The sequence below is a fragment of the Halichoeres trimaculatus genome, unplaced genomic scaffold, assembly GCF_033239565.1.
Source record: "Halichoeres trimaculatus isolate MK-OKI-2021-1 unplaced genomic scaffold, fHalTri1.1 fHalTri1_scaffold_11, whole genome shotgun sequence".
NCBI lineage: Eukaryota > Metazoa > Chordata > Actinopteri > Labriformes > Labridae > Halichoeres > Halichoeres trimaculatus.
In genome coordinates, this window is record NW_027437189.1 from 1,486,835 (window position 1) to 1,508,439 (window position 21,605).

Below are 21,605 nucleotides of genomic sequence, written 5' to 3' on the forward strand. Positions count from 1 at the left end.
AATTTATTATTGTACATTTAAGTTTTTTTTCTTGAAAATTCACAAATTTATCATCTTGAATTTATGATTTTTTTTCTTGCAAATTAATACATTTATTCTTAAGGATTTAGCCTTTTTTTCTTGTAAATAAATTTATTCTTGTAGATTTATAATTTTTTTCCTTTAAATATTCCCATTAACTACTGTAAATTAATGCTTTTTTTCTTGTAAAGTTATTAAGTTATTTTTGATAATTTATGATTTTTTTCTCATAAATGTAGAAAAATTATTCTTGTTAACCCATTATGTTTTTCTTGTAAATTAATTAATTCATTCTTGTTAATTTATTAATTTTTTCTTTATGAATTTACACATTGTTTTTGTCATTGTACCACTCTTTTTACAAATAAATTTACAAATTAATTTGTGTAAGTTTATGATTTTTTTCTTGCAAATTTACAAGTTAACATTTGGAATTTTACATCATTTTTTCTTGTAAATTCACAAATCAAGTCATGTCAAATACAACTTTTTTCCTGTAAAGTTATGAAATTGATCTCAGAAATTTGCTAATTTTTCTTTAACGTGGCCTAATCCTCCTCAGTAGAAATGAAAGTATTAAAAAAAAAATTAAATCAAAGGAGATGATGAATAAATTTATATTTGAACAAGGATTTAAAAGATGATAAGGTAAGAGCCCGGCACTGAAGTGTGTTTTAAATGTTTACATCAGAGTTAAAGTCTCACAGAGATTTTTCTTCACACCAACACATTCGAGCTGATTTTCCTGAATCTGATGAAGCCTCTCGCTCCGTCCAATCTGATGTTTTGTTCCCGTGCAGCTCAGAACGCTAAAAGCTGCTGGTTTGGTTGAGTTTACACCTGAGTCTCCTCGCTGAGCTCAGCCTGAGGTAAACAGTAACATGATGTTTCTCTCATCGTACAGTTCATATGTTCCCCTCTCACTCAGCGCGAGGAGGAGACGTCCTCCTGCCTGTTTCCATGGTACTTCCTCCTTCACAGAATACACAGGAGAGCGCGGGAGACGGAGGGAGAGGAGCTGTGATGAAGGTCAGAGCCCGGTGCAAACACACACCCTCAAGGTTTCAGACCAGGATCAGATCCGACACGAGACGTTTGACTACAGAACAGCTGACTCAGGTGTTTCCAGAGTTTACCCTCCACACAGGTACACAGGTAAACAGGTGAACAGATCAAAGTTTTCACTGAGATCCTGAAACAAGGAGGGAAAACTCTCTCAGTGTTTTCTCAGTTCAGAGCAAGGGTCCTCAACCTGTGGCTCTGGGGCCTCATGTGGCCCTTTGACTCCTTTGCAGCGGCTCCTTGTAGTTTTAAAAAATAAAGGATAAAGACTCTGTTTCCCATGAGCACCATCACTCACTTCTTTTTAGAGCTCTGGTCTACGATCTGAAACCCAGTTTTTCTGATGAGACACATTTGAAAAACGCAGCCTCACTCACCCCTCCCCTCCGTGCTCAAAGACCCCGCCCCCCAGCTCATATCGCCCTTCTTCGCCTCCTAACAACACGCCCCCTCCGACAGAGCAAGAAGCAGAAAATGTAACAAACAGACAGTCATCCTCCTTCTAACACACAGTGGGAGCTTTTTCAACTGGACCGGCGCCATCAGAACCATGAATTAGCCGGAGAAGCAGGTCTGGCGTTGCCACTGCCAGCTGATCAGAGCAGAGCCGACTGTGGGCGGGGCTTTACCTTTCAGTTTACAATGCTAAAGATGCGTGGCTAACTTATGCTAACATCTATAGACAGAGCCGACCCGTTCTGACCAGCAGTGTTCAGTCATTAGCCAGTACAGGCTCAGACTAACCAGAGTTATTCAGCTGACATCTCCCACTGTGGGAAACAAAGTCATTACCTGTTGTGGCGAACAGCTGTTTGCCAGCTGATACGTGAAGCGCAGCCTCGGTTTCCCCGTGACGCGCACAACGCACAGCCAAACTCTGTCTGAGATTTCTGTGGTTTTTAAAGAAGCACTCACCAGAGCAGGTAGGCACCTGAATCCACCCTGGAGCGGTCCCAATGGGTTTTTATGTAGTTCGGCATGAGTTTGGCTACAGTGGGAGTAGTAGTATCCACTGTTAAAGCTAATTAGTTTGTGTTCAGCCCTATGTGTAACTGTTGCGGCGATCGTGCCCGTCCTGTCAGATCAGTTCGGGTTTCTCATCAAGCTATCTACTGAGCTGTGTGTGTACCAAAATCCAAGAGCTGAACGGACAGCCGGTAAGATGACACTTATTTCTTTTGTGGATACAGTGAGGCACTTGTTGTGGCGTGGGGGAGAAATGTTTGTGACTGTGTTGGATCCATGGTCGCTGGTGAGGAAATTAGAGAAAGTGATAATTTTTCCGCCTGAAAGGTCAAACTGAGTGTTTCACTGTTCAACAGAAACTCAGCTGTCTCTGCGTCAGTCGGTCATCTCTGGCTCCATGACGCTTCGGTAGCTGAGCAGCTAGCTGACGTGAGAGGGGTAGTGGGGAAGGACGAGGTGGGACCATGGGCATGACGGTGTGGAGCGAGGGAGATGGATTGGATGGACTCACGTACCAATCTGAACCGCGCATGCCATGCGTGGTTCGGATTGGTCAACTATTGTACAGCTTTGCAGCGGATATACTGAATGGATTTTTTTTCATTCTTTTTGGTCTTTATATTGTGTACATTGGACAGTGTTATTAAAATGTACAAAGCTTCCAAATCGTAGACCATAGCTTTAACTCTACTTCTCTTTGTTCGAGACAACTTTTCCACCGACACGGGACAAACCCAGATCTACTTCCTCTCTGCCGACTCGTCGACCGGGGCGGCGCCATCAGAGCATCTTTCGCTCTCTGTGACCACGGATACAGAGAAATGAGACACTCTGGAGCTGATAATCACATTTTAAAGTGAAACTATTTGTGCCCTTAAATCCATGATCTCAGACCCGGCTCTGGTTTACATCCTGGATCCAGATCAGACCCCGTCCCTCTTCAGACCTTCAGAGGAGGTTCAGCCTCCTCCTTTATCTGAAACTGATTCTCCTTCCTCCTGCTGTCCTCTCTGCGCTCTTTAATTATAAAAAACCAACCCCCAGCCTATCTTTGCTCTGCACACACACACACACACACACACACACACACACACACACACACCCCTCCTCCCAAAAATAATGAAATGTCTTTCCTCTGGAGGGAGCAGGAATAATGGGAGGCGAGGAGCGGGAAGAGGGGAGACCATAAACGATAATGAACCTCCTCATTCTCCTTTTTTAATTCCTCCCCCCTCCATACCCCCTCCTCCCCCTCCTCCCACTGATACCTACAAATTTTCTCATTTCTATTTCCACCCCGGCCGAGCCCGACCACCACCACCTCCTCCTCCTCCTCCTCCTCCTCCTCCCTATCTCCATCCCTCCCTCAGACAGACACAGCCACCGCCCTGCCATCCCTCCATCCTCCTCCATCCTCCTCCCCCTCAGCTCCTCTCACTCCTCACCCATTTCTACATTGTCTGCAGCAGCAGCAGCACCCCCCTCCTCCTCCTCGCCTCCTCGCCGCACCCCTGCCAGGAAGCATCCTGGGTAATTTCCTCCTCTTATTGAATTGGGACGGGGGACGGATGGAGGGAGATAAAGGGATGGGCAGATGATCGGAGGCTCGGGATGAGCACTAATGGAGGCTTCACACGTCACAAATATGCAGCACATCCTCTTCCTCCTCTTCCTCCTCTTCTCCTCCTCATCCTCTTCTTCTTCTCTGGTTTTTGTCTCCGGAGTAAAAGTACAGATGATCCTCTCGCTCAGAAAAACAACCCAGACAAAAGAGTCCGACCTTCTTTTCTCACAGAGAGCTGTGCTATTCAACCATCCTGTGCTGTGTCTGCTTCCTCACACACACACACACACACACACACACACACACACACACACACACACACACACACACACACACGCAGACTGAACCTAATGCTCCCTCATGTCCTGTGTTATTTCTATAGGTGAGTGAGTCATTGCTCCTCTATTCCTGTCTGTACTCCTGCTCCTCTGGGCCCAACACTGTAATCTTCAGCTGCACCATCTCATCCTCACACACACACACACACACAGTCATTACACACACACACACACGCACACACAGAGTCATTACACACACATGGTGTATACTGTCTGTGAAAACACAGCTCTTAACTCCTTCAGCAGCAGCGTGTGCAGACAGATGATGAGTCTGGACGAGGTGAGAGCGTCTGAGGAAAGTTGACGTTAGAGAAAGTTTTTCACACACACACACACAGATTAAAACACAGATCTCAGAGTGTGTGTCCAACAGGCTTCACCGTAAACAAATCCAACCTCCCGTCGTCGTCTGTGTGTTTGCTTTCACAGACAAAGACGACGTAATTGTAATTTGTAATTGGTGTGTGAGGACAGAGACGGCGGGGGAATATTAAATCAGACGTTTTCTCTCAGAGCCGTTTATCTCCAGGTGTGGACGAGCGACACGCCGTCATCTTTAGTTTTTAAACACCGAGAAGAAGAGAAACAGTTTCTGCATCTGTTTCTGACAGCAATCACCATGGCAACCACAAAAAACGGACCATCAGGGTCCTAAAACTGTCTCCCTGTTCCTCTCAAAGTGATTTCAGAGTTTGTCCACTTGTTTTTAAAGCTCCGTGCTCCTCTGCACATACACACACCAAATCAGAGAAAGACCTGGTCGTTTATCACTTTGTTGGACAGTCGGTGTATTTATCTCCTTCAGATAAAAACTGGAGTCGTTGTAAAGTTGAAGAAAATCAGTCGAACTCTGAGAGGATCTTTAATCCGCTCTAATGCTTCTTTTCTCCTGTTAGACGTTAACGTCTCCCCTCGTTTCCAGACTGATGTGTTTTCATAGATATTTGTGTGTTAGACTTTCTTTATATTAATGTGAATCTATATCTGTATATCTGTTTAGTTTATCTAGCTTCGACCTGTTCAGGAGCAGGATCTGAGGTACATGTGGTATTTTACAGATTTTTTTTATTAATTAATTTTATTATTTATTTATGTTACTAACTACTAACTAAACTCTGGAATAATCTCCCTACCCAGATGAAAATGCTAAATAACTTTAAAAGTTTCAACAAAGGTATTAAATCATGGCTGAAAGAGCAAAAGTACTGATCCCACCTAAAGATTATTTGCTTGTTTACATGTTTACCTGATGAAACCTGCTCATTCATCTTTTAAGAACTTATTTCATCTATTTATTTTCTGGATATTTTAATTCTTATGCACTTTTAAATGAACAGTGTGTTAGCTATCTCTGTTTTTTAATTATTGTTTGTACATTTTTACTCCATAATAGCCTCCCATGGGCTGGTGTTGAAAATTAGCACTGTGTTATAAACACTTACAGCAGTGCATCTGGGACCTGTGTATATTTGAATATCACAGCATCAATGTTACTGTGTGTCCATGTCAAATAAACAATAAATAAATACATTTCACTCAATTTTTAGTGATTTTGATTTGTAGTGTTAAAACACCTGAAGCACTATATACATGAAAGCCTGAGTCTAGATTTTTCCATCAGTGTTTTTTTTTTCTAAATGTATTCTAACTATTTTCATTCATTTATGGATTTTTTTATTTTCTGAAATAAATAGATTTTCATTTTACATATGTATATATATATATATACATATATATATATATATATATATATATATATATATATATATATATATATATATATATATATATATATATATATATATATATATATATATATATATATATATATATATATATATGAAAATCTATTTATTTTCTTAATGTATTCTAAATATTTTCATTCATTTATTGATTTTTTTATTTTCTGAAATAAGTACATTTTATATGTAAATAAATAAATATATATATATATATATATACATAAATATATATATATATATATATATATATATATATATATATATATATATATATATATATATATATATATATATATATATATATATATATATATATATATATATGTATATATAAAGTCAGGTTGGGTTTTTTTTTCCTCTAAGTTCTGAAACGATGTGAATAAAGTTTGAGCTTCTCCTGCCAACAGGAGATTGGAGCTGTGCTCAAGGACGCTTCAGCATGTGACTGCAGGAGCTGGGATCAAACCTTCAACCTCCCAGCTGTGGGACAATGACCCTCGGCCTCCTTTTTAAAGACTGTCTCAGAAAAGTCTGAAGAGAACATGTGACTTGACTCAGACTGTGATCAGAGAAACGGTTAAAGCAGAGGTTAAACTTCCTGATCTCAGAGCAGCGTCAGACAAACAGGAGCAGAGGGTCCTCAACAAGGGGAGTAATGAGGAGACACAACTGTGCTCGGAGCAGGAGAGAGGAGACGCAGGAGAGACCAGAACCAGACTGATGGGCTCCCAGCCAATCAGAGGCCGGCGTGATAACGAACAGTCGACCTGTTGGTCTGAACTAATTACAAGAGCTGACACCAAGACCCCAACGGGCAGGATGTGTGTGTGTGTGTGTGTGTGTGTGTGTGTGTGTGTGTGTGTGTGTGTGTGTGTGTGTGTGAGAGAGAGAGAGAGAGAGAGAAATGGTGGAAGGATTGAACTTAACAGGTTTTTAGAAAATACTTGGTGAATGTGTGTTTGTCCATTTGTGCACTGGCATATGTGTGTGTGTGTGTGTGTGTGTGTGTGTGTGTGTGTGTGTGTGTGTGTGTGTGTGTGTGTGTGTGTGTGTGTGTGTGTGTGTGTGTGTGTGTGGTACACACTGATATATTGGCATTCCGATGTAAATTGTCTCTTCAGTGTCTCTCCCTCCTCAGCTAATTAACTCCACGCTCAGGGCCTCGCTTAATTGGAACGAGCTCAACCCTCTGCCCCCCCCCCACCCCACCCCCACGTTATCTACACACACACACTCACACACACACACAAACACACACACACAGAGGGAGTGTGACTGACAGCGAGTGTGTGCTGCTGATAGTCACAGAGCTGCTGGTGGAGTTATGGGAGCAAGATGGAAAACACCACTTCCTGCTGCCACACACACACACTCACACACACACACACACACACACACACACACACACACACACACACACACACACACACACACACACACACACACAGTGATCAGGTTAAACCTCTTCCTGTCCCTGTTCACCTGTCTTTCAGGACGCTCTCACCTGTTGAAAAGTTTCCCTCACATCGTTGCCGTTGGCGTTGGCCGTGGCGGCGTCGTCTCTGTGAAGCCAGGAGACGTTTGTTTCCTGACCGACTCTAAACTGATCCAAACATAAGGAGCAGAGACGGTTCTGGTCCACTGACCTCTGCCAGCGTAGAACAGGAACACGTAGATTTCTTCTCATTACACGCTTTTAATTGCTAGACGCTGTGTGGGCGTTTTCTCCGCGGCGAGCGTTAGTGGGCCTCCTGCTCACCTCCTGCTCGCCTCCTGCTCGCCTCCTGCTCGCCTCCCACACGCCGTCACAAACAATACACGGCTGGAAACAAGAACCTGCTGCTGAACGCCACCGTCAGAGCCCAGACGGACAGGAGGATCACCTGTGTGTGTGTGTGTGTGTGTGTGTGTGTGTGTGTGTGTGTGTGTGTGTGTGTGTGTGTGTGTGTGTGTGTGTGTGTGTGTGTGTGTGTGTGTGTTCCTACCTTACTGTTGTTCAGACACTGCAGCTTCATCTGCTTCATGTAGGTGGTGGTCAGAGGAAGGTTGTAGTCGATCACCTCCAACAGCAGAGAGCCCGGCCGGTCGTTCTCTGAGGAGACAAGGAGAGAGGAGAGAGGAGACAGGAGAGAGGAGACAGGAGAGAGGAAACCAGGAGACAGGAGAGAGGAGACCAGGAGGGAGGAGACAAACAAGACAGGAAACAGAGGAGACATGAGGAGAGAGAAGTGAGGAGATGTGATGAGAGAAGAGAAAGAAGACAAATGAGACATGAGGTGAGGAGAGAGGAGACAGGAGACAGGAGACAAGAGGAGACGTGAGGAGAGGGGAAATGTGAGGGGCAGGAGGGAGGAGACAGGGAACCAGGAGACAGGAGACAGGAGACAGGACATGTGAGGAGAGAGGAGAGAGGAGACAAGAGACGGAGGAGACAGGTGAAGAGAGGAGATAGGAGGGGGAGGAGACAGGACACAGGAAAGAGGAGAGAGGAGACAGGAGAGAGGAGAGAGGAGATAAGGAGAGAGGAGAGAGGAGACATGAGTTGAGGTGTTTTCAGGTGAGCAGTCATCCTTCGTCGTCATTTCCTTCCCGTCCAAACGAAGGTGAAAAACCAAAGCTCTGGCTCGGCTCGTTATCTGATCAGGGCTGAGGTTGATTAAAAGTTTTGATGCAAAAGCAAAAAAATTAAAAATTAAAAATGTCGTATATTTGTTTAAGCCTGATCTAAAAAAAAAAAAATCCCCAGCCTCCAACATGTGTTGTATGTATGTTTGTCCTCTGAAGTCCCCAAAGTGTCGTTGATCAAAGGGATCAGAGAGGGTTCATTAGAAAGGTGTTAAAGTCATTAAAGGCTGACAAATCTAATTAGCTGTGTTTCTGTTTACACCATTTTCTAATTTAATAATTTAAAACAAAAATCATTTTAAAAGTGTCTTTTCTCCAAATTAACCCCTTTGATATATTTCCTGCACAATAAGAGTCTGCATTTCATTCCTTAGACCTCCATAGAAGCTCCACTGTGTGTGTGATTTTTTTCTTTATATTATTATTATTATTATTATTATTATTATTATTATTATTATTATTATTATTATTATTATTATTTCATTTTAGAATTTAAATTAAGAGACTAACAGATTCTAGAAAGAAAGAAAAATGTGCAGCAGCTGTTGTTTCCAGTGGGATTAAACAGGTTCATCCTGAGATTGAGGAGTAAACTCATGTTTAGATCACTAAACTGTGTAATTTCAGATTTCTACAAGAAGAAGAGAAAAACTTCAGTTTCTGTGACACAGTGAGAGGGTTTTAGAGCTGATCAGCTGATTCTCCTCCTACAGTCCGTCTCTCTGCTTTGTTCTGACGTCCTGCTGTGACACATGGTGACCACTAGAGGACCCTGTAGAGCTGGAGGCAGAGCAGCACAGGCTGAGAGCAGCACACTGACTCCTGTGCTCCTCCTCATCCTCCTTTTTCAATCAGGATCCTCCTCATCCTCCTACAACCGGTCACATCGTTAATTTCTCTTTACTGGAAGTTACTGAAAAACGGCTCAGTTTCTGTCTAAGACATTTCACACCTCGTCCTCTACTCCTTCACCCCTTCACCTCCTCTCCTCCTTCACTTCTTCACCTCCTTTCCTCCTTCTCCTCCTTCACTTCTTCACCTCCTTTCCTCCTTCTCCTCCTTCACTTCTTCACCTCCTCTCCTCCTTCACTTCTTCTCTCCTTCACCTCCTCTCCTCAGAGCAGACGTGAACACAGCTCACAGGAGCAATGAGTCTCAGAGGAACACGCAGCTCTGTCATCATTGATCGCTGATTGATGGTCTTTACTGAGGAGACAGAGTGTGTGTGAGAGTCTCCAGAGACACACACACACACACACACACACACTCAGACGGAGATAACTGACTGATCATGTGACATGGAGTTCAACATGCTCAGGAATCTGAAACTTTTACTTTTATAGGAGTCTTTAAGCCTCAGTTTATCTGGATTAAAGTCGTTCAGGAGCCACAAAATCGACTTAACTTCACATTAAAGACAAAAAAAGTGAATTAAATTGTGTACATAGTTTAAATCTAGGAAATAACTATCTAATGAAGAAGTTTTTTTTTTTTAATTTCTGATCCCCCTTTTTTTTAAATAAATTTGCAAAAAATTTTAAGGGATAAAAAAATAATAATTTGAAGACTTTGCAGGAAGTTTGGATAATTTTGGAATTTGAAAGGTTTTGAAATCAAAAAGAATAAGAGTTTCAATAATGTTCAAAAAAATCAAATGATTTTGAAATCTCAAAAATTCGCAACATTTATAAAAAAAAAATGGAAATTTTAAAAAATCTGAAAAGTTCAAACAATTCTGAAAATTGGAAAAAAAATAAAAAACAGAGGAAAATAAACTACAAAAAAAATTGAAATTTCAAAAATTCAAAAAAAAAAAATACAAACAATTTTTAAAAATTTCAAAAATGTGCAAAAATTAAAATGCAAGATTTTTAATAATTTCGAAATTTCACAAATAAAAAAAAGCCAAAAAAAAAAGGATGTTGTCAGTGAAATGAATCCATCCTCACAGAATTAAAATCAGTATTTTCTTCCAGATGAGTCTTTTTGTAGATGTAGTTATCTTCCCAGGGCTGTAAAACTTGAGGTTAGCCACAGGTGCATGGAAAGTTGGTGGGCTGTTGATGTTGTAGGAGGTGAAGTAGAGCGGTGGCAGGCTTTATTGACAGATGGGATGAAGATTTAGTTCAACTAAATGTTAACACAGGATTTTATTTAGTGTCAGTGTCTTTAATCATCAACACCCTCTGGAAGAAAAATAACTATTCTTTATTTCATGAATATTTTTAAAGCTACAAAGAGACACTGCAGAGGAGTCAAAGGGCCACATGAGGGTCTGGAGCCAGCATGGTCGACTCAAAGTTGTTGAAAGGAAATAAAAAAAGGACAGGGAGGACGGTTTATGTGTGTGTTACTGAGCGCGCTCAGAGTGTTATCCTCCAAACCGTTTTTCACAACCTAAATTTAGATATTTGTTATTTTCTTTAACCCTGATAACCTCAGCCTTCACACACACACACACACACACACACACACTCACACACACACACACACACACACACACACACACACACACACACACACATACACACACACACACACACACACACACACACACACACACACACACACACAGCGTGCCTGCTGTCTGTGTCAATTAAACATGGCCCTGGTCTGCGCTGATTAATTGCGTTTAATAATTCACAGCTGAACTTTAGTGGGAGTCACTTCAGCGCAGCGATAAAGACGGCCGAGGTCATGGCTGCACACGTGTGTGTATGCATGTGTGTGTGTGTGTGTGCGTCATGTGTGTTCATGTGCATGCATGTCAGAGGGAAAGGCCGAGCCCCCACAGGGCAGGAAGGCAATTAGCTGCTCTCTGTGTCTGAGTGGCACCTAGTGATGGCACACACACACACACACACACACACACACACACACACACACACACACACACACACACACACACACACACACACACACACACACACACACACACACACACACACACACACACACACACTCTCTGCTTTTATCATTAACATGTGAGTGTGTGTGTCTGATTGTTTTCTTATTTCTCTAATTAAACAGTTTGTTTCTGTCGTTTAAAGCTCGTTCATTTCCATCGTCTTAATCTGATGATTTTTTTTTTGGCGGAGGCTGAAACAGACGAGGTGCAGGTGTTGTGAGGTGAACAGCTGGATGTTTTTAATGAATCATAAATGTTTTATGTGTTTGTAAGGAAAAAATAGTGAGTAAACTTTATTTTATCATAATGTATGACAGAGTTACGGAAACATTTTCCTGATCTTGTGCCTGTTCTTTTTAAACTTTTCTCAGGTTATGAATAAATTTTGACGTGTCGTAGAGGAATCACAGCATTAGTTTTTATTTTCTGGGGAGAAAACCCTCAGAGATCCTCCTCCCAGGGTGCAGAGGAGCTGAGGAGGAGCTGAAAGTGAAGAAGCCGTGTTGGATGGAGGAGAACGAGGAGAAGGAGGATCCAGATTTTTCAGATTCACAGAGAGAAACAGAAACACTCTGAGATCCTGAAAGGTCGAGGTCAGGGAAGCTAGTTTCTGATTTAATAACTAAATAAATGTGATGTTTCTTTTCCTCCTTTCTGCCTGAAGCGTTCCTCTGTCTCTGTCCGTGGTGCTGAACCCTGGACTCAGACAGACGCAGCGTTTCTCTGCTCGCTCCTCTCAGCTTTAGCATCAGGAGGGACTGACCGTGTGAATGTCTGATCTTAAACGTTTGATCAGCTGATTAATAACCTGTTTCAGTTTTTTTTTTTTTATCACAAGTTCCAAATGTTTTTGTCACACTCTCCCTTCTTGCTTTTGCATATTGTAGCTTTACTTAAAGCCTCATTAAGATCCAAACATGCAAAATGTAAATTCTAGGAGTTTTTCAACTGGTCTTAAGATTTTGATCAGGTCTGAATCTTCACTGTTCTTCCTGCAAGATGGCGTCGAGTGTAAAAACAAAGTAACACTGAAGCAGAGGGAAAACCTCTGGGCCTTCAAGGTATTCAGTGAAGGCCTAATAAAAAATATTGAAAGAATTTTTGTACTCTTAAATAATTATTTTATTTTGTTTTGTTTTTATTTATTTATTTTACTCACTGAAATCATAGCGAAAAGTTTTATATAATTTTTATAAACTTGTCCTGGCAAACAGTGGGTTAAAATAACTAAATGGAAAATGGACCAATCACAATTCTCCTTTTGATGGTATCTGGGTAAATCAGCGACACCTTCTGGCAGGCAGGGCCTTCAGTAACTGCAACGAATGCCTGTGTAACTCAAGCCAATGTGGACACAATGTGACAATGACAGCTGTCTCAGCCAATCATATTTTGTTAAGTTGTGGGCGGGGTCATTTCCTGTCACCTTCCGGGGATTCGCGAATACTTAATGGATAAGCTCTTAACTGTAGCTGTGAGTGAGTGAGGAGAAAAGAGAAGATCTAGTTGGCAGAACGTGAAGAGAAATGGAGGAAAGTAACGGAGAAGACTGTGTGGTTGCTGGATTACTTCAAACTCTGTTTTCAAGGCTGAAAGCTCGCCAGCTCCAACCTGGTCTAACCTCGGCGCAGGGCGGAGGGCACCCTCCGCAGCTGAAATTTGGTGACAGGCACACATGTGCGCACGCCTCAGAGGCAGGTTTCCAGAGTGTCAGGCACATTTTAATGCAGTAAACAATCACAGCAATCACTATTTAATGTAACCGTCTGAACCAGCATATACATTTATATCTATATTAACTGTCCCGTCACATCTGATGTCAGATTAAAGCTGTTTGTCATAATGGAAAGTTAACCTGACGGCAGCTGGAAGTTTGATGCACATCTTACAATTAAACAATAAACAGCCTTAACATCTGATACTGAGTATATATCTGGTTCTCTCATTTCATTTAATTCAAAGAAAAGAGGGAGAGAAAAGACGAAGAAAAAAATGAAACAAAATAAATGTTTGTCACTCAGGATTTACCCATGATTTCCCATATTTCTCTGTTTTAGTCTTTATTTTTAACGTGATCTGAAAAGATGGAGTACATTATTGTAAGGAGGATGAGGCGAAGACACCAGGAGAGTAAACAGTATATCACTAAAGGTTTGCACGATTTAAAGCAGAAATTTGTGCGTACGCACTGTTGGTGAATGAGGCCCATTGTGAGCAAAGTGATTAATCTTAAGTTGATTTTTTTCAATTTTATATCTTAATTTTTTAATTGTTTGAAGTTGTGTTAGGTGTTGCAGTGTTCTGCACATGATAAATTTGTAATCCCACAAAACTATCAATATACTGAACTTCCATGTCACATGATTCTGTTGTTTTTATTCTTTGTTTGATTGTTTATTGCCCCCTGTGGTCTCTTGACATGCAGCTTTTACTTATTGTTATTTATTAACGTGCAGAGAAATCCAGATCCAGTAACCAATTTTATGTTTATTTACTTATAAACTCAATAAAATGTTGTTGACACAGGAAGGAGGAATTGGTCAGAGAATCGATAAAGAATCAAATTAATTAGCAGAATCGATAAAGCATCCGTAACAATAACATTTTATCAATTCCCATCTTTAATTTACAGTCTGTCTCTGCTTTGGCTTTAATATAAGACGCATAAAACGAACCAACGTGGAGCTGGTTTGTTTCTCCTCCTCTGTCGAGTTCAGTCGTGTGTGTTTTTCAGCAAAGAGAAAAAATAAATCAGGATTTTTTTACAGCGGTTAAAAAGACAGTTTTTCTTTCTCTGTGATTCGACTCCTTCCTTAGTCTCACCTCCTTTCCCCTCCTCCATGTGGACACCCATACATGAAACCATCTCCTCCTCCCCCAGCGGTGCCAGCCCCCCCCCCCCCCCCCCCCTCGACTACAGGGAAAATGAGCTCGTTTCCTGGGCCATTTTCTTTGTTAAAAGCCATTAATTAGGCTAATTGAGGAGAGAGACAGGACACTCCGATGACTCCTCTGCTTAATGAGGGACGAGGAGGAAACCCAGAGGGGGAGGAGGCATGGACGGAGGGTGAAGGAATCAGAGGAGGGGGAGTGAGGGTGGAGGAGGGGAAGGAGGCGCAGGATGGACTGAGGGAGGAAGGAGAGGGGGGGGGGGAGGAAGATGGGGAGGGGGCCTCCAGGGTGCTGGTTGGTGTAGGAAACGTAGGGTGGGGGTGGTTGGCAGAGAGGGAACGGCTTTTTTCATTTTCTGAGAAAATACCAGAAGAATTTTTCCAACGTGACGATTCTTCAGCAGAAAAACTTTGATTTTTAGAGTTTAAAGAAGCAGAAAACAAAATGATAGAAACATCAGTTTCTCTGACGCTCAGTCCGTCCTCTCTGATCGACAGCAGAGGAACAGACAGAGAAAACTTCAAACCACAAAGAAAGAAACTCTTAAAGCTGTAAACTCTTTATCAACAGTCAGGTAGAGCTACACTTTGAAACGTGACAACAAGCTAACTTTGTCAGTTTGTAGCGTAGCTTAGCAGCTGCTATATTTCTCTCTCCTCACAGCCCGGTGCTCTGAGACGTGTCTGTAACGTGTAACGTTAGTGAATCCTGGTTCTGTCCTACCAGAGCTCATCTACCAACTCCAACCTCACCAAGCAGAGCTAACGTAACCTGGCTCTTCATTTTATTGATAGACTCTCAAGTTTGAACAGACCACTGCAGAATAACTGCTGACTGTGGGTTGGAGGCAACGTTAGCACAAACACATTAACCTGGGGTTTAGCATTTAGCTTGTCTGTTAGCCTTTAGCTCGTGTTTAAGCAGTTAGCTCTGGTTTTTAGCTTTTAGCCTCTATTTTTAGCCTTAAGCGCATGTATTAGCCCTTAGCTTGTGTTTTTGTATTTTGCCTGTGTTTTAGCAATTACCTTGGATTTTAGCCTTTAGCTACTGTTTTAGCCTTTAGCACTTAGTTTGGCTTTTAGCTTGTGTTTTACGCCTTAAACTCGTGTTTTAGCCTTTAGCATTTGTTTTAGCCATTAGTTTGTGTTTTTGCATTTTGCCCATGTTTTAGTCTTGAGCTTGTGTTTTAGCCTTTAGCTCTTCGTTTAGCATTTTGCCTTTTTTTAGTCTTTAGCTCCTGTTTAGCCTTTATCTCACGTTTTTGCCCGTATCCTATGTTGTAGATTTAGCTCCAATTTTAGCCTTTAGCTAATGTTTTAGATTCAGCAAGTGTTTTTAGCCTTTAACCCATGTTTTAGCCTTTAGCTTGTGATTTTTCATTTTGCCCATATTTTAGCAATTACCTTGGGTTTTAGCCTTTAGCTCTTATTTTGGCTTTTAGCTTGTGTTTTAGGCCTTAAACTCGTGTTTTGGCCTTTAGCATTTGTTTTAGCCATTAGTTTGTGTTTTTACATTTTGCCCATGTTTTAGTCCTGAGCTTGTGTTTTAGCCTTTAGCTCATGTTTAAGCCTTCAATCTGTGTTTTAGCCTTTAGCTCTTTGTTTAGCATTTTGCCTGTTTTTTAGCCTGTAGCTCCTGTTTAGCATTTATCTCACTTTTTTGCCTTTATCCTATGTTGTAGATTTAGCTCCAATTTCAGCCTTTAGCTAATGTTTTAGATTCAGCCCGTGTTTTTAGCCTTTAACCCATGTTTTAGACTTTAGCTTGTGATTTTTTATTTTCCCATATTTTAGTGTTAATCTGGTGTTTTAGCCTTTAGCTTTTGTTTTTTGCCTTTAGCTTTTGTTTTAGCTTTCAGCCTATGTTTTTAGTCTTAAGTTTGTGTTTTAGCCTGTAGCTAATGTTTTAGCATTTTGCCTGTTTTTTAGCCTTTAGCATCTGTTTGGCCTTTATCCCATGTTGTAGCTTTTAGCTCAAGTTTTGCCTTTATCTCGTGTTTTAGCCTTTAGCTTGTGATTTGGCCTCTAGGTCGAGTTGTAGCCCTTAGCTTGAGTTTAAGACTTTAACCCAACCCGTACCTCACAGTACAGGTCACGGAGACCGAGCCGGGCTGAGCCGGGCTGAGACGGGCTGAGACGGGCTCAGTGCACGTAACAAAAGTGAATTCAGCTCGTTCCAGGTTTGGATCATTTCCTGATTTACAAACGCCCCTGATCTGAAGAAACTTGAGTCTGGTGTTGGAAAACGTCCCCAGCTCTATTAAGGTATCAGCAGGATGCACGTTTTGTTCAGGTGTTTGTGTGTGTGTGTGTGAAGCCTTTTCTTCATGAGTGAGGTGGGGGGGCAGAAACAGGTCAGGCGATCACTCAGGTGGAGGTGAGACATGAGAACAGAGACCTCAGAGACTCGTACCTTTGCAGTCCTGTCCCGCCGTGCTGATGTGCATCCTCTTCTGACACTCTCCACAGCTCATCAGGAAGCGCGTCACCGCCTCTCTGGGCAGGAAGGCGTACGTCTCTGCGATCTGAGGGGAAGACACAACGTTTGTTTTCACGCCGTACAGAAACCAGGACTCAGGAGTGTCTGAGCGCTCTGACAGCGACCATGGAGTGTGTGTAGGAAAGTTACGTGTTACACCTTTAATCCAGACCAACATGATGTTTAACATCTTTAACACACACACTCCTCGCTGCGCTGAGGTTTATAAATGTGTGTGTTCAGACGTCGCTGTGCATAAATCGGACTTTAACTCCAGAAGAGACGCACAAAGAAACAAAAGAGAGGAGGAAGGGTGGAGAAGAGCCAGCATGGACGGAGGAAAGGATGGGGGTGGGTGTGCACAGTGTGTGTGTGTGTGTGTGTGTGTGTGTGTGTGTGTGTGTGTGTGTGTGTGTGTGTGTGTGTGAGGGAGAAGGAGAGACAGAGAGTGGGTGTGTGTGATGGTGATGGGGGGGGGGTAAAGACAAATGTCACTCACAGCCTTCGGTGGCACTCAGACCTGACGCTGTGTGGCTCTGGGTTTTATCTCCACACACACACACACACACACACACACACACACACACACACACACACACCATGAACATGGCTCACTGTGCGGGCAAGAACAGTGTGTGTGCGTGTGTGTGTGTGCAGAGTTTGAATGTGCAGACAGGATGAGAGGAAGCAGAGAGTGTGAGGAAAGTGAAAGAACAAAGAGAAAGGTGAATCTTCTGAAGCTGCACTTCCTGTAAACCACCAGCAGAGGGCGGTGTCAGCAGCAGAGACAGGAGCAGAGCCTTTTAACACAAAACAGTAACACACAACAAAAATGATGACTTAAGCACTGTTATCAAATTCAATTTATTTTTTTAAATTTGATTTTTTTTTTTAAATTCTAATTTTTTTTTTTTTTTTTTACTTTAAAAAAATAAAAAAAAAATTTTTTTGCAAATTTTTGAAAATTGAAAAATTCTTGAAATTTCACAATATCAAAACCTTTGATCTATTTCCACAGAGCTGGAGGTGACTGGAGCAGGATGATAACGGCTGGTATCAGAGACACATGGGCACAAAGGCAGACCAGCTGAGGAAAGGACCTCAGACCTTCATGGGTCTGTTTTGATCCGGACACAGCAGGGGGGTCCCTAGACTCTGTCAGTCCTTCAGAGGCCAAAACCCTCAGACGCGGTCACACTGGCGAACCGTGCGATGCTTGAGCACGATTCACTTCCATGCTTTGGCGCGCTTCGGAAATTTGGTCTGACTCGAATATTCAGAGTCAACTGGATAGAAAACACAAGAACTCTGAAGTGTATGGTCAGATTCGCGACCATCTTAGAAATCAGGGCTTCGAAATGACGGCGCAGCAGTGCCGCGACAAAGTTAAGAAACTGAGGATGCGGTGCTTGAAAGTTCTGGATTTACTGAAGAGATCCGGGTCCTAGGTGGAGCAGATAGATGAATTTTGTTGGTACGACGAAGATGACAAAATCATCGGCCTCAAACCGGCAAGTCGGCTTGGCGTGGGGGACAATGGACCGTACAGTGTAACAGTTTTCGTCACATTTGCAAATAAAAGTCATCATGTGTGAGGAGAAATTTGTAAACACTCACACGTGTGTGAAAGAGCTGCGCAGGAAGGCTTCATGCAGTGAGTGAAGTATTATTTATGTTGGTAGAACTGTTCAATGGGAGTTGTAGTTCTAACGTGTATGGTATCTGCTTCAATTCAACTATTACAGACTACATTTCCCAGCAAGCTCCGCGCTCTGTCTCAAACTACGCTAGCAAAGAGGGCAAAATGAAACGACATCTTCAGGTGGTATCTGTAAAAACGACCGGGCGCCAAAATGACGACAAGAGAGAGAAAAGACGACGTCTTTCAGAGGAGTCGTCCGTCGCTTCAGGAAGTAAAGACACTACCGCTTCATCAGCTTCATCTGACGGTACCGTCGCTTCAGACAACCGCAGGACTTACCGTTTCACCCCGCAGTGGTTAAAGGACTTTCCATGACACGTCTCTGATCAGACCAAGAAAGCAATGCTTTGGTACTGTGTGGAGGCTGGAGAAGTGTTAGCGGGAAGACGCCCTACGTTACTGGTTACAGTATTTTTAAACGTGATAACGTCTGAAAACATGGCAATGTGAGAGAGGTTTCTCTGTGTGGAGCAGTCTTCATGTCTCCACCACTGAAGATCTCATTCGGATCAGCACTGAGGGACGTCCACTGGAAACAATCGACCCAACAAATGCTGCAATCCTAAACGCGTCTTTGCATTGACTTTGTATGTAATCGCGCCGCAAATTCACGTTTGGTGTGGCCGTACCATAAGAGTCTCACTCAGATCAGCGTGGGTTGATGAACTGTTAAAAACCTGCTGAAGAATCTGTTCCTTACTGTTGTTAAACGAGTGAAATTTCACTTTTGTTATCAAATAAGTTCACAATAAACATTTTAACCGTGCATCCAGGTGTGCTGCTGAATTCTTCTTGGTGCCAGTAAAATGTTTACCTCACTAGCACCAGCGCTACCTCTTTAAAAAGTAAGCGTACAGCCCTGGAGAGTTACCTTACTAGCCTGCTAGCTCCAGCCCATGTTGTGTTTGGGCTGCAAACAGTTCACAGTGAGGGAGATATTTCTTTTTCACGTCTGAATTTGCTTTTTGGTTGCTTATTGTAACTTCTTATTTCATGCTATTTTCTGTTTGATCAATTTCCACATGTCATTTAACGTCGACAACAGCATTCTTGCTCAACAGCGGTTTTAAGATTTCCTTTCTGAAGCTGTTTTTGGGGCTTTCTAGTTTTAACTGGAGCCTCTGTCCGCGGGTCAAACTCTTTACCAGCTTCATTTAGCCTCTGTGAAACACTGAGCTCCAGAAACAGAGCCATGAAAACTCCTCTCTGCAGCTGGAGGATGTTTGGGGAAAAATGAAAATCACTGCAGACTGTTTTTCTGTTCATCAGCTCCTGAAACTTCTCCAGACACGAGCGACTCCTACGTTAGAGTGAACTGAGCGCGCTCAGAGTCCGAGGCTACCTGCGGGGTGAAAACCTGCCAGCTTCAGTTTCGGGAGGACTCAGAGTGACGTGAAGTGAAACTGAAACCAGACGGAGCTGCTGCGTCTCTGAAAGAGGAATGAAGCCCAAAAACAGGAAGAGAGAAAGAGTCGGAGCGTTGGGCAACAGACGACAGCAGTTATGAAAGAGGGGGAGGACGGGGGAGGACGGGGGAGGACGGGGGAGGACGGGGGAGGACGGGGGAGGACGGGGGGAGGAGGGGTGACACAAAGACACCACCAAGACTCAGAACAAAAACCTGGTCCACTCACAGCCTTGTAGGTCTTCTTCTGGCCGGCGTGTTTGGGAGCTTTCCCGGGGTCGGCGCTGATCTCCACGTGCATGGCGTAGATGATGTCGAAGAAATCCTCCACCACCGCCACGCGCTTCAGAGACGAGTCCACCCCAGAGACGCTGTCCACGCACTGAAAACAGAGCAGAACTTTCATCAACAGGAACTTGTTTTCAACTCTTCAGATTCAGTTGGCACCGACCAAACATGCACATCCATCCTCGCTCCAACAAGCCAAGACTCCCAGCATGCTTTGTGCGGAGAATCAGCCACTCTCAGCAAAACACACACACACCCACACACACACAGAAGCACAAATATTGAGCAGATTTGTCGTTGTGTGTTTCTGCACACGGTTTTTACACATGTGCAGAAATCTCTCTGACTCCACGAGCTTCAGGACGTCAAAGAGTCGTGTGTTTTTTTCAGGTGCAGATTTTTGAGAATGTCGCTCCAGACTGAACACTTTATCAGGGCCGGTCCGTCCTACAGGCGAAGCAGTTTCCTGCCTGGGGCGCCAGGTGTGCTTAGGGCGCTGCCAGTGGCCCTCACAAAAAGACAAAAAAATGTGGGCGCCCAGGTGCCCCCCTCCTTTTCTACACAATGAACAAATAAGCAAGAATAAGTGCACTTGTTATTTACAATATTTCATCAGGCCTGGCTGATGCACTTGAACAGAGACACGACGCTGCTGCTTGCTTTAGTGGGGGGGATATGTCCCCAATCAAGACGTGTGCGTCGATGTAATGTAAACACAACTACATGGTTGGCGCAGCTGCCGCGCATATCATATCAGGCAGACAGGTAGCGTTCTTTAAAAATGAAAAGGCACAAGCCCTCAGGTGCGCAGGGCAGAAAACGGAGAAAAGAGGGGGAGGAAAGGAAAGCCCGATTAAGAGGTAAGCTATGTCAACAAAGCGCTGTTTTGTGTTTCTGTTTTATTTTAGGCTGATTGGCGCTAACGCTAAGTAATGAAGCTAAAGGCAAAGCTAACTAGATAATGTAATGTTCTGATGAGCTATTGATAGATTCATACAGATTGAGATGAATGCTCAACCCTCGTGTTTGGGCTTAGTCGTTTTATCACCAAAAACTAAGTTACTACCATACACCTGCATTGCAGAGTTACAAACCCAAACCCTTGACATCATGCTTGCCTCATTTGCCTTGAGTCTCAAAATGAGTTGCAGGCTGTCCCATTATATCAGTGATAATGTGGCTACAGCTATCAATTAAAACAGGGATTTAAATTGTTTGTCCTGTGCAGCTGTACATGCTTTTGCTAGGCTAATAACTGTACATGTGTCTGTACAGACACACTCAGCAAACTCTCAAAGCCCCCAACTCCTGGAGGAGAAGGGACTTCTACACCACTCTCTGAAGCATCCAGCCAATTATTTGTGGTCTCAGTGTAATTGATAACTTGTTGTAGTTTACAGTTACACCTTGCAATTACATGTAGGATTTAGTCAAATTTAATAAATTGTATTTGTTTTGTTTATGTGCAGTAACATTACTGCACACAAAAGACAATGCAGTGGTGTAAGAGTATGAATGTGCTTTGTTTACAGCTGCACCTCCAGCTCCAACATCCCCAACATCCAGCACCTCCTCCACTGGCAAATGCCAATCTCGCTGGGGCACAAAAATGTG

The 21,605-nt window shown here is 42.8% G+C and overlaps 1 pseudogene; it reads right to left on the bottom strand.

Annotated features, from left to right (window-relative positions):
* LOC141799295 (nucleolar protein 4-like) overlaps positions 1–21,605 on the bottom strand; it is a 165,807-nt pseudogene that overhangs the window by 112,737 nt on the left and 31,465 nt on the right.